The 14,756-nt window shown below is 37.0% G+C and overlaps 1 non-coding gene across 1 annotated transcript; it reads left to right on the top strand.

Annotated features, from left to right (window-relative positions):
* The first annotated feature begins 225 nt into the window (after window positions 1-225).
* Window positions 226-297, top strand: trnac-gca (transfer RNA cysteine (anticodon GCA)). The gene has a single exon. It is a non-coding gene; the product is annotated as a tRNA-Cys (tRNA).
* Window positions 298-14,756: the final 14,459 nt, after the last annotated feature.

Here is a 14,756-nt window from a genome sequence, read left to right as displayed (position 1 = left end):
CTTTTGACAACGTCTTCGAGCCATCGCGCTGCAACGAGAGCTCGAGCCTGGGCATTTACGGTGCTCATGCGCGCTCCTCTCCGGTACAACCCGTTTACAAAGAGATCAATAAACCAACCGACATATTGTCCCGTTACATCGCACTAGTGTGAGATTTAACGATTCATAAATTAAATGAACGTTTGGTTTTTCAGGAATTTAAATTAACACTACTTTACTTCGAAGGGGGGTATAGCTCAGTGGTAGAGCATTTGACTGCAGATCAAGAGGTCCCTGGTTCAAATCCGGGTGCCCCCTTGGTTTAAAGAGTTTTGACAGGAAAAACAATTTATTGGAAACATAAATATAATGTATACAGTAAATAATTTCTCAGTGGATCATCAACATGTTCCTTTAACCAGATTATATTATGCATGGCTTTATTACTGCTGTCTTTTGACAGAGCACACCGACCAAACAAAATGCAACTTGGAGTTCACAGATACACAGAATTCAGTTCACCTCAGTGAAAATAACACTGAGGGGTAATTCGTTACCTTCAGGGGTTTCTTGCTGGTAGTGAAATATCTGTACAATTATTATTTCTACAGTATACTGTTAATATAGCATGTCTAGGGTTAAATTTGTGATGACTGAAATATTAATGAAATCACCCATTTAAAAATATCCTAAACATCATTTTAGGAAGTGGCCCCTTTTCCTGAATTTAGTGCCCCAATTTTTTTGGTAAAATGGCGTAGCAACTAAATAGCCAGGTTACTCTGCAAATCTCAGCATTTGTCTTGGAGACCATTCAGTTATAATTAATTATGCATTACTATGATGTGTTAATTTGCGTCTTATTTGAACCTTATTGAATATTAGCCATTAGAATGTCAGGATACTTTACAATGTTCTCATCCAGCCTCTGTAAAAGGAATTGCTCTCCCCGATGTTCCTACATGTCAAGTACAGTTGTGGGAAAAGTTAAATTTATTTACAGTAATTGGCCATTGAATCTTACTGTACTATGACACACCAACCTTATCAGGCCCATTTTACCTGATGGCCCAATTTCACTGAATTCCCATTACATTGATGGCCTATTTAGTAAAGCAGTGAATATGTATGTGTGAAATATGCAAGCTAATATTTTACACATTTTTACTGGGCTGAATGGGTTCTTTGATCACTGACACCTCTAACATCAGAGCTTTTCAACAGACCTCTGGTTCGTTTATTTAGCTGAGCATTATAGCACAATATGGCCTCTAAAACAGGAGAGATGTCTGGTGTGTTGGAAAAAGAGGCACTGTTTTTGTCTGTTTGTGTAAGAATTGTTTAGCTTGCCCTGGTATGCCTGAGAGTGAGAGTGAGTGTTCTGGTCATGAGAATAAAATTTCACAGTTGATGCTCAATGTATTTGTCCAGCCCTAACCCTATTTTAAGACATCAGTAATTGTCACAGAAGGGTAAATAAGGTGCCCATCTTTAAGATACTGATTAACAAATGATTTTCATGATGTTATGAATTATTCATGGTTACTGCAGTGCAAATGTTAATGATATACCAATTAAAGACAGTAAAGGTCAGTTCATCTGCATTTGTTAATTAGAGGGTATTGTTGTGCTCAAACTCATATTGTGTCACTTGAAAAACATCTGTTAAAATAATAATGAAAAAAACTCTTTTTAGATTTTTAAATACTAGCAAGACCATTTGAATTAAAGTTCAAAGAAAAAGTGTTAAAATAGACAAAATAAAGAAATAGAGACAAAAAGAAAGACAAAAATGTTTTGATAAGTACAGTATTTAAACTCAGTAGTACTCCCAAAAGAATATCTGTTCTTACAAATATTTTCTCTTAAGCCAAAACAAAGAATAAAGTCAGTAAATACAATAACTGTAGTAAACACCAAACAGTCTATCAATCAAATCCATAACTAGGCAAGCTCAAATCTAGTCATAAAACAGTTTTGTTTGCCAGATAATTAAAAAACATTTAACAATCTAAACTTTAGTTTAGTTAAATTTTGTTGTATTAGCCAAAGGAATACAATATCATAGCTGATATATTCTCTTTTTTATTTTCCTCCCCTTTTCTCCCCAATTTGGAATTCCCAATACGCTCTAAGTCCTCGTGGTGGCATAGTGACTCGCCTCAATCCAGGTGGCGGAGGATGAATCTCAGTTGCCTCCTTGTCTGGGACAGTCAATCTGCACATTTTATCAGGTGGCTTGTTGAGTACGTTACCGCGGAAATATAGTGTGTGTGGAGGTTACCCCATTTGACTCTACCCTCCCTAGCAACCGGGCCAATTTGGTTGCTTAGGAGACCTGGCTGGAGTCACTCAGCATGCCCTGGATTCGAACTCGTGACTCCAGGGGTGGTAGTCAGCGTCTTTACTCGCTGAGTTACCCAGGCCTGTAGCTGTTATATTCTTAAAATTACTAAAAATTCTAAAAAGTCCTTGTACAGTATATATTAATTGACAAAGATCCATTAAGGCATGTACTTTTTGGCCTTTAGTCTGGGAATGATTTGCATGTCCCTGACATCATTGTGCTGCAGAAGCCAGCATAAGTATCTTTCTGTGCCCATACACCATCCACTTGTTGGAAGAGGGATTACTTGACGCATGTTGATGTACCATTTGTATGAGTCTTCAGGTATGGCATGGTCTTGTAAGGCCTCTCGAACCATTTCAGCTGTGAAATGAAGTTCTCCAAGCCCTACTGTTTCCCCCAATCCAAAGAGAAGGTTAGCTGCATTGGCTTTGCTGCTGCCTGAACCTTCAATGTATGCTTGGTAGAAGGGCACTCCAAGATGATCCATTTCTGTCAACCAAACAGCTCCTCCATTCTTCTCAATCAGGACTTTTTCTCCTTTACGAGTTAGCTTTCTGCCAAACTGGGGTTGTCCCACCTGAACAAACTCAATGCATTCAGATGAAGGCATTATGTGAATGGCTTGGTCTAAGGTTACTCTTGGAAGGGGTCTTTCTAAACTCTTCAGTAGTTCTTGAGCATGGGATAGTGTACCAGCTGTATTTAAGATAATGTTGGAATGTTCCTTTAGCATTGAGTCAAATGGGCAACATAGCCTTCAGCTATACTCATGGCAGCATCTATATCACCAAAGAGCTCACACTCGACATGGTAAAACTGGTTGAGATGAGTAGCATCAGGATTCTCCCCTATGAAACATAGTAAACCCCGGGAAGACTATCCTGAAACCTCAAAAAGTACTCTAATACAAACTGCATAGAGTCAGCCAGATATAAATCCTGGCCTAGCAGGTTGACAAACACAGGCTCAGAATCTGACCCCAGGCCCATTGGAGAGGAAATTGTGTCAGTTGTGATTGGTGCCAATGCATAAGCATACTTGCATTTGTTGTGGAAGTACTCTACTGTACTATGAAACAGGGTGATTTGGATTTGAAAGAGATTGCAATACCATTTGCTTTTGATTACTGATGTAGCGTGTAGTGCCCGACCAATATATTGGTCGGCCGATATTTTACCGATATATGAAAACTTTTTTCAGAACATATAATGCAGAAAACAATGCTTTAGAATTGGTGTCATTACGTAGTTTGTCCAGCTTGCTCCGACTCCATTGTTTACAGAGCTGACTCTGAACTGATGGTGGCTCTGCAGACAGGGCGGAGTTAAACGGTGTGGATTTGAGCGGTCTCTTCTCGTTAAATCGCTAACTTGTTTGTGAAATGCATACTGGAATGTTAATAAAAAATTACCCCATCATTTTATTAACTAATATAACGTTAACCCTGTCCCTGACAACCATATCACTCATGTTTATCATATCTGTTTGCTGTTAGCTAGCTATATTTTGTCAGTGCAGTAAGTAATGTAGCAGATTGAAAGGTAAATATCAGAGCATTTTTTGCAACTCAGCAGACAACGGTGCGGTGGTGGATTGTGTGTAGTGAGTGTTGATTTCATGCTTTGCTGTTACCTAGTTGGTGAGACACAATGCTGGAAAGTAAATAAAGTCCATCTTTTGCTCTCCGTGGTAACGAGCTTACAGCAAACTAGCTAACCACGTAGCTACTTTCATATTTTGTCAGCGTGTAAACATGTATTCACCAAACTGTTTTGTTCAGTATTCACAGTTTGGTACCCTCTTCAACCGAACAATTCCAGTTGTTGTATTTATAAAATGTAATATTTAAAAGTCTGGTTTTCCAGACATTAAAATAGGATACGTAATAAACGTAGATTTAATAAATAGTATATTTGCCCTGTGTAAATAATAATATATAGGAACTGTATCTAAAATAAATGAGGGGTGATAAATACTAATACAACAGGCTGGAAAAATAGACATTTATTCATTTTAATATCCTATATATATATATTGAATGTGTTGAAACTTGACACCGTGCGACGCACCCTAAAAACGGCACCGTTAGTACGGTTTCATGCTGAGAGCCCCTTAAAAGTACGTTTTTTTTCTCTCTCGTAAATGTAAATGAGTGTAAATGCCAACACCATCATATATGTCGAAAGGACTGATGCCTGTCAACCAAAACATGAGCTCATTGATGTCATTAAATGAGTCTGCTTTTTTATTCCATCTGTTACTCCTGGTCGGAGGCTGCCATAAATATTTAGTTTATATGTAGGGTGACGTCTTACATAAATGTAATGGTGCAATGCTCAAATATTTAGTAGAGCATAAATTGTAACCTAGTGCCCATTTACGCCACAACTAGGCTAAGTTGTTACGTACATATAGCTGGTGCAACCGGCCCCTGATGTTTATTTAGCTATTTATTTATTTTTTATTTATTCTTTATTTAAGTGGTCAGCCATTGACTGATACTAAACAGTACTGATGTTTATTTAGCTATTTATTTTATTTGAATTTATTCTTTATTTTAATGGTCAGCATTTGACTTATACTAAACATACAGTACTGATGTTAATTAAGCTATTTATTTTATTTTTATTTATTCTTTATTTTAATGGTGAGCAATTGACTTACACTAAACATACATTACTGATTTTTATTTTATTTATTTTATTCTTTATTTAAATGGTAAGTAATTGACTTATACTAACAGTACTGATGTTTATTAAGCTATTTATTGTATTTTTATTCATTCTTTATTTTCTCAGTGTTCATTTCTAGGATTTGTTGACAATGTATAATAATAATGTCAAATGTAATGTAAAAATTTGTTTAAGAAAGCAGCCTTCTGAGTACCTTTGCATAGTCATATCGGTGCAAAATCGGTGCACAATCCACATAGAAAAGGTCTGTTTTCATTCCAGCTCAAAAATTTGCTATATCGGTCACCATATCGGTAATCGGTGTATTTTCCCCCTCTAAAATCGTTATCGGTATCTGGGGTTTTTTACAGGACCGAGGGAGAGTAGTTTTTGTGATCTTCATGTGGATCTCTGTAAGGTCCTCTGTGCTGACTAGGGGAACATCTAAAGATGTTACATATCCTGTATAAGTTGAGCAGAACTGAGAAGCCACAGCTGGAGGCTTTAGGCCATTGGACTGAGGAACTAATGGAATCAGCTTGGCATGGGCATAGTCGATTTCAAAGCCTTATAAAATGAGAGCTACACCACAAGCATTTATTCCCTCTTTCACAAGATGAGCAACCTTTCGTGTTGCCACAATTAGGGCTATGTAATCAGTCTCATCCAGATGGAAGATGTCACTGGTTAGTGGTTTTCTAGGTATCAAGCTTCCAGTTGGGTCCTAGGCCATGTAAAGGCAAGACTTTAATGTAAGCAGGCTTGTCCAGTTCTGGCACTGAAACAAGGGCACAGCGATGCACACCAATCTTCTCACATAAGAGGTTAGCAACCGTCTTTGCCCCTTGCAACATTGTTTTGTAGTCAGGTACTGATAACCGAAAGATGCTACTAGGCCCATTAAGGGTCTTTTGAGTGAGGACAGTGGCTCCTGGGGTCCAAGGAATAGACTGTAGTTGAGCCACTAATTCATCCATCACATTTGAAAAGCTCTTTATAGGTCTCAAAATGGGGAATGCCATTGACTACTGAACCAACAAACATCACCCCACCATTGGTTTCAATAACAGCTTCACTGTGATAGTAATAATTCCAGCACACTTGTCTTCCAGATCATTATGGATTACTTCCCGACAAGCCTGTCTGAGACTGTAACCTTCGAGATTGTATAAACTGAGCAACTGTTTGGTGCAAGAAGGCATCACCATCACCAGAGCATGTCACTGCAAGTTTCTCATCAGCATATATTCCTGCCCCCATGATAGCCATGTCACCGACTCTGCCTTTCAACTTGCCAACTAAACCTCCAGTGGATGTGGCTGCTGCTAACTTGCCACATTTATCCAGTGCAACTGCACCAACTGTTTGAGGATGGTTATTTTTGCCAGTATCTGACTTCATAATCAACTCCTTGTACCTCACATCAGTGTCAAAGTACTCTGACTTCAGGGTTGTTTCTTTCTCCCCAAGACTGTCCAGAAACTCCTCTGCACCTTCTTCAATCAGTAATGAGTGTACACTCTTTTCCATAACGCAACGAGCTGCAAACAATACTGCCTCACCACTGATCTTGAAAAACAACATAAACTTTATATGGTATTCTGTTCCTGCCATATTTGTTGACATTTTAAGGTATTTGTGTACAAAATCAGTAACTATTTTCCATAAAGCTCTTATAAAATACATACATCTTAATCTTGAAACTACTAAATTGGAAGGTGAATTTATTGTGAAAATCCTGGGGGAAATTTACAAAAAGGAAAGGGTAAAATCGTTATAATATGTAGACCATATTTATGACACTGTGACCTCAACATGTGGGCAAACAAAGGTTTATAGCTAATATTTAGTCAGTATTAGACGTTATTGACATACACAACTGGCTGTATCTGATTCAAAGTGAAAATGTTCAGGCCATTGTAATATATATTTTATTATATACTTTTGTTATACACTAATAAACCAATACATATATGTGAGCGGTTTAAAAATATTTTGATGGTACATTGAAACACAGTAAATTATTTAGTAAGCTAATAATTATCACAGAAGAGGTATTATATGATACACATATTACTATTATTTATCAATACAAGGTGCTGCTGTTTAAAATACTGTATTTATCTGATTTTCATAGCATTGCACAAGTGACTGAGTTATTCAAAGTTGAACTGCTTTGGCAGTCAGGGACATGTGGCTGCACTGTAATAATCCACATTAAACAGACATCACACATGAAATAAAATGAACATTTTTCAACTTACCTCAGGGCAGTAAAGACTTCTGAAGTATGTGTAGACTGGTCAGTGTAGTGAGAGTTAGAGTGCAGCAAGTTTTTGTTGCAGTGAATAAACAAGAAGTAATCTGCACCTTGTGATTCCAATTAAGGAATTTATTTTTACTATCCTCCAAATAGAGGCTGACTGTATAACAGGCAGATTGTCACACTGACATTCCTTTTCTTTATATATGAGAAATTACTTTAAAAAACTTAAGAGTCCATGGCTGGTCTCGTTTAGATTTAATACGAGTGTACTCATATTTCAAACTGTTTAATGATGTTCTTGTATCTCTATTTCTCTTTCCAAAAGCAAACTTGCAAAATGATTTATGCAATGTCTTTCCTGATATTGTGTGTTAGCCATGCACATATTCTTTCTGCATTCACTTCCTTACATCATTCAAAGACCTGCTTCATGTGAATCTTATTCATGCACTGTCAGTTTTCAGGTTTGAAGTTGAATTAGCAAATTATGATCTCAAGCCTAAATTTAGGATATCAAAGTATGACAGTTTAATGTAATTGGGGCATTAGGGTTACTCTAAATGTTTCTTGAGTTCACAGAAATAGGGTTACCTGTTGAGGCCGACATCAGTTAATGGGTGAGGGATGAGAATGAGCAGTTCACAGACATGGGAACCTAAAAAATGTCACGTGACTTACTGTGTGGTGATGATGTTGCTCAGCCTGTGCATGCATTTTTGTCCTTTCTGAGTGTTTCATAATAGCTTAACAAGTAATGTATTGAGTGTGTTATGTGTCTCATGTGAGCAAGGCCTAATTGTTTTAATGGAATTGCAGGTGCTCTTTGTTATAAGACATCCAGATTATATGAACAATGTACTGTAGCTGTGATTTATTCAGTGCTGCTGATCACACATGATCACATTGAATGGTGCTTTAATATTTATATTATTGGGCATCTCTTTTAAGGGTTTTCAATCAACCAGAGGTCTGTGGATCCTAAGATACTGCAGGGGGTCCATGGACTGATATACAGTTTAAATTTATTTGAAAATAAAAAATATTCAGTATATTTCAAAACGAATGCCTAAATGCTTCTAATGTATTTTATTGGTAATTTTTTGTTATTACTACTGTTAAAAAGAAAAAAACTTTTATTATTTTTGTAAATATAGTTGTCTCTATAGTGTCAAGGTATCATTAAACAAAGGTAAATGTCTCTCAGGCAAACATTACTATGTTGTGATGAATCCAGGATAAACCTCTCAAAGTTCTTTGAGAAACTGGGGCAACAGCAGTTTAGCATAATGTAATAATGTTTTTGTTTTGTTTTTTGTTAAAGGGATAGTTCACCCAAAAATGTAAATTCTCTTATCATTTACTCACCGTTATGCCATCCAAATGTGTATGACTTTCTTTCTTCAGCAGAACACAAATTAAGATTTTTAAAAGAATATCTCAGCTCTGTAGGTCCATACAATGCAAGTGAATGGTGATCAGACCTTTGTAGCTCCAAAAATAACATAAAGGAAACATAAAGGTAATCCATACGACTCCAGTGGTTAAATCCATATCTTTAGAAGTGAAATGAGAGGTGTGGGAGAGACACAGATTTAAGACAAAATTTAAGTCCTTTATTTACTCTAAATCTCCACTTTTACTTTCACTTTTCCATCTGAAAGTCACATGTGGTGCCTGTTTAGTTTCACATCTGAAATTGAAAGTTAAAGTGGAGATTTAAAGTAAAAAAGGACTTAAATATTGCTCTGTTTCTCACCTACACTTATTATATCGCTTCTGAAGATATAGATTAAAACACTGGAGTCATTTGGATTACTTTTATGCTGCCTTTATGAGCTATTTGCAGAGAACATATTTTTCAGAGGGATAAATATAATGTGAACGGATTGTCCATTTTTTTCATTCAAGAGTGTAATATAGGATTTCAGGTTCGCTAATATCACCAGTTCTGTTATATTTTGCCAGATATTCCAATCAATTTCTTCTAATAATCCCAAAGGCAATAGCCTATATGATCATGTTTAAAATGTCCTGCATAATTAATGCAATGCAATACATTTTCTGATAGGTCAGCTATGTGACGACAGTGTGTAAATGCAGAAGACATACCCATCTCGATGATTTCTGCAGACATCGCTTAAGTCCCATTATGCAAATCCACGGTAAATTTACAGACATCTGCAGTAATAACATACAGACATATGTCTGGTAAACGTATCCCATCCGAATAGGGCTTTCCTTCCCCCTTAAAAGTCCTTTTACTGTATATCCCTTAAAATCACCATGATAACAATAGTTTTTCCACAAAATGCCATATTTACTATACTACTTTTTATTACCTGAATAGTCACATCCTCTCTTACCCCACACAAAATATATGTTTGGTCTCTTATCTTTACTCCCCCTGCTGGTGACTTTTGTAAGTGTTGATGAGAAGATTTTTTTTAGATTTTCGTTTTTCTTCTCTTCAGTTTTAGATTTGAGAAGGGAGAATGAGAAACAAAAAATAGAAAAAGGCTATAATTCTACTTTTTAAAAAAATGAATCTTTCTTTTTTACTTGTGTGGAAAAATGAAAAAAGAAAACAAACTTGTTTTTTCATTAACCGTTTTTTTTTTATTTCAAAACTGAAATGGAATAGACGGAAGATACACGGATTGTACATGGACCCTCAATCGTCCGTGTACCTTCGGATAATTTGTGTTCTCATTTTTGTCTTGAAATAACCAATAAACCGTTCATTTATCACATTTCCGTTATCTCTATCACATCACAACAATTTATGTTGTATCTGCTTGTTTTTCAATATAAAAAGAAATAGCCAAAAACAAGAAAAAAAAATGTCATGCATGTGTATAAACCGAGTTTATAAGTTGAATATTTGTCTTGTGGTTGGGCCTGACACTCCAGTTTCAACTGATTGGTCAACACGCACCATCATCTGTTCTTCCTCAAACCCGTTCATAGCAAATAAGAGTTCACCAAGCTCAAGTTTGCCGATTGTTTTTGCAGATAGATTATAATCATTTTAATGAAGAACACTAATATTTCTTAGAAAAACTTCTGACTACTGCATGTTTACTGTTGTAGAGTTATTCTGGCGCAACTTCATAAAACCAACAAGGTGCTTGGAAAAAAGAGTAAAATTGAAAAGCAAATCCAGCAGCACTTGTAGAGTGGAGAATAATTCAAACTTTATTTTGCCAGTGCGGCATCTATAGGCCTTCATCAGGGCCTGGGTCTGATAAGCTTCCCGGTACGTGAAGACACTCCTCCTCCACTAAGATGTTTCAAGTGCCGGCATATGGGACACGTTGCAGCAGTTTGCAGTTGAGACAGGCTAAATGTGGGGGAGAGCATGAGTATGATAAATGTAATGCTGACAAAAAGTACTGTTGTAATTGTGGAGGAGAACATAGTGCTCCAGATGGGGGGTGTGTAGTACAAAAACAAGCGCAAGTGGTTCAAAAGTACAAAGTGGTAAAAAAAACGACGTATGCCGAGGCAGTAAAAGCATGTAACCCCAGTCCAGTTGTGAAACCAAAAATACAGCAGGCAAGAACGGGTCCCTCTAGTCTAGAGGGCATCCCCCATCTGATGCAAGTATCATCCGTGACAAAGAATCTTAAGGGTGTTCTCATAGATGCAGAGAAATGTCAGAAAATACCTTGGTTGTAGATAAACTGAATTTCCTGGCATTTATGGTTAAGGTAGTGAACCTTACTGCTGTTCATTAAAAACTATCAGATAGGCTGAAGATCATTGTGGATACAGCTGCAGAGTTTTTGAAAATAAGTGATGTGTCTCAACAAATGATTTACAGTTTACTTAGTCTACACATGAAGATCTGTCTAATTTTTACAATCCATTTCTTCCTTTATCAGATATTATTTTTAACGGAATAAGTGGGCCTCGGGGCCTTGAAGTTTGGTGTGGGGATTTTAATGCACATAATACACTATGGGGCAGTTTAGTTTCTAATGCGAATGGAATAGTAGTTGAAGATTTTATGGAAGATTGAGAACTAGTGTGCTTGAATGATGGGACAAAAACTATAATTAATGTGAATACAGGTGGGGCTTCGTGCTTGGATCTTACACTTGTGTCTGCATCCTTGGCTAGTGGGAGTGAATAGTCAAGGATACTATGGGCAGTGATCACTTTCCGGTTTGCTGTAATATTAATGTAAATGCATCCTATTGTGAAAATAATTGGGGAAGCAAGTGGTATTATGACTAGGCAAACTGGGAACTATTTGTTGGATGTTATGTCAAATAACTTTAATGTAATGACTAATGAACATGCAAACAATGTTACCGAATGGATGATTAATGCAGCAGAATGTAGTATACCCAAAAGCTCAGGTAAAAGGAAAGGTAAGGTAGTCCCATGGTGGACAGATGAATGTTCTATTGCAATTCATGAACAGAATCAGGCATTCCGGTCTATTAGGAAAAATATGACTATAAATAATGTTTTAAAATATCAACGTCTGAAAGCAATAGCTCGTAATACTATTAAAACAGCCAAAATGAATTACTGGAGGGAGTTCTGTTCATCTATTGGAAAAGAAACTAGAATTGGAGATATATTTAGGATGTTGAAGAGAATGAGTGGCCGGGGAAGTTTTACATCTATTCCTGTTATTAAGGATGGAGAAAGATGTAGTGTAGAGGATATAGAAAAGGTTGATTTGCTTGGAAGAGCTTTTGCTAAAGTACATAAATTATACAATGACAATGAATATATAACTAAACGGACAGATCTTCTTTCTCAATACAGAGATATTAATGTACATATGTCTCCATCAAAGGACTCAATGGAAGTAGAGTTTACATTATCTGAATTAAAGATAACTTTAAATAGATGTAAGAATACAGCTCCTGGGGAAGATGAGATCACTTATAATATGCTAAAACATATGTCTGAGTCAAATTTATATATGGTATTAAAACTTTTTAAAAGAATATGGAGAGAGGGAAAATTACAGTTGAGCTGGAAACATGCTGTTATACTTCTTTTTGTCAAACCTGGTAAGGATCCATCGAGCCCCAACAGCTACAGACCTATGGCGCTAACATCAAATATATGCAAACTGATGGAGAAAATGATTGTACGTAGATTATCCTTCTTTCTAGAGATTAGAGGTTTAATCAGTTATTGTCAGTGTGGTTTTAGGAAGGGATTACTGATTTGATCTAACTTGATTTGCACTTACAAAATTCAGTAATGAAATTGAAAAGGCTATGTCTTCTAAGGAAAGTGTGGCTGCAGTATTCTTCAGCATATACAGTGTGGAGAGAGGGCTTACTCATTAAATGACAAAATATGGTGTGGGTGGAAGACTATATAATTGGATCCTAGAATTCTTATCAGGCAGATCTTTTAAAGTAAAAGTAGGTTCATCCCTGTCGTCATCATATGATGTGGGCTGTGGTGTACAGCAAGAGAGCATTATCAGCCTGATGCTATTTAATATAATGATAAACAATATATTTGATAATGTGGGACCTGGAATAGGGGCTGCATTAAATGCTGATGATTGGGCTGTGCAGAAAAGAGGAAGAAATGTAGCATATGTTGCTGCTGCTCTTAAAAAAGCAGTGCTGACTGTGGAAAAATTGTCATTTTAACGGGGTTTTAAAATGTCAATAAATAAGTCTTGTAGTATGCTTTTTTCAAAGAAAACTAGGCCTATGTTAGAGGATATAAAGTTATCCTTGTATGGGAGCTTATTAGAAAGAGTAAGTGTGTTCAAATACTTGGAAAATGCATATTTGTTCCATAGAAACCAAGAGTATGAGGGTCATAAATCTGATGAGGGCCATTTCGGGGTGCAATTGGGGAGCAGATAAGAAGTCACTGATGACAATATACAAACTTATGCTGAGATCTACAGGTGCATCTCAATAAATTAGAATGTCATGGAAAAGTTCATTTATTTCAGTAATTCAACTCAAATTGTGAAACTCGTGTATTAAATAAATTCAATGCACACAGACTGAAGTAGTTTGAGTCTTTGGTTCTTTTAATTGTGATGATTTTGGCTCACATTTAACAAAAACCCACCAATTCACTATCTCAAAAAATTAGAATACATCATAAGACCAATAAAAAAAAACATTTTTAGTGAATTGTTGGCCTTCTGGAAAGTATGTTCATTTACTGTATATGTACTCAATACTTGGTAGGGGCTCCTTTTGCTTTAATTACTGCCTCAATTCGGCGTGGCATGGAGGTGATCAGTTTGTGGCACTGCTGAGGTGGTATGGAAGCCCAGGTTTCTTTGACAGCGGCCTTCAGCTCATCTGCATTTTTTGGTCTCTTGTTTCTCATTTTCCTCTTGACAATACCCCATAGATTCTCTATGGGGTTCAGGTCTGGTGAGTTTGCTGGCCAGTCAAACACACCAACACCATGGTCATTTAACCAACTTTTGGTGCTTTTGGCAGTGTGGGCAGGTGCCAAATCCTGCTGGAAAATGAAATCAGCATCTTTAAAAAGCTGGTCAGCAGAAGGAAGCATGAAGTGCTCCAAGATTTCTTGGTAAATGGGTGCAGTGACTTTGGTTTTCAAAAAACACAATGGACCAACACCAGCAGATGACATTGCACCCCAAATCATCACAGACTGTGGAAACTTAACACTGGACTTCAAGCAACTTGGGCTGTGAGCTTCTCCACCCTTCCTCCAGACTCTAGGACCTTGGTTTCCAAATGAAATACAAAACTTGCTCTCATCTGAAAAGATGACTTTGGACCACTGGGCAACAGTCCAGTTCTTCTTCTCCTTAGCCCAGGTAAGACGCCTCTGACGTTGTCTGTGGTTCAGGAGTGGAATACGACAACTGCAGCCAAATTCCTTGACACGTCTGTGTGTGGTGGCTCTTGATGCCTTGACCCCAGCCTCAGTCCATTCCTTGTGAAGTTCACCCAAATTCTTGAATCGATTTTGCTTGACAATCCTCATAAGGCTGCGGTTCTCTCGGTTGGTTGTGCATCTTTTTCTTCCACACTTTTTCCTTCCACTCAACTTTCTGTTAACATGCTTGGATACAGCACTCTGTGAACAGCCAGCTTCTTTGGCAATGAATGTTTGTGACTTACCCTCCTTGTGAAGGGTGTCAATGATTGTCTTCTGGACAACTGTCAGATCAGCAGTCTTCCCCATGATTGTGTAGCCTAGTAAACCAAACTGAGAGACCATTTTGAAGGCTCAGGAAACCTTTGCAGGTGTTTTGAGTTGATTAGCTGATTGGCATGTCACCATATTCTAATTTTTTGAGATTTTTGAGTGAATTGGTGGGTTTTTGTTAAATGTGAGCCAAAATCATCACAATTAAAAGAACCAAAGACTTAAACTACTTCAGTCTGTGTGCATTGAGTTTATTCAATACACGAGTTTCACAATTTGAGTTGAATTACTGAAATAAATGAACTTTTCCACGACATTCTAATTTATTGAGATGCACCAGTATACTTGATTATGG

This window comes from Myxocyprinus asiaticus, chromosome 13, assembly GCF_019703515.2.
Source record: "Myxocyprinus asiaticus isolate MX2 ecotype Aquarium Trade chromosome 13, UBuf_Myxa_2, whole genome shotgun sequence".
NCBI lineage: Eukaryota > Metazoa > Chordata > Actinopteri > Cypriniformes > Catostomidae > Myxocyprinus > Myxocyprinus asiaticus.
This window is presented reverse-complemented; position numbering and strand designations above follow the sequence as displayed.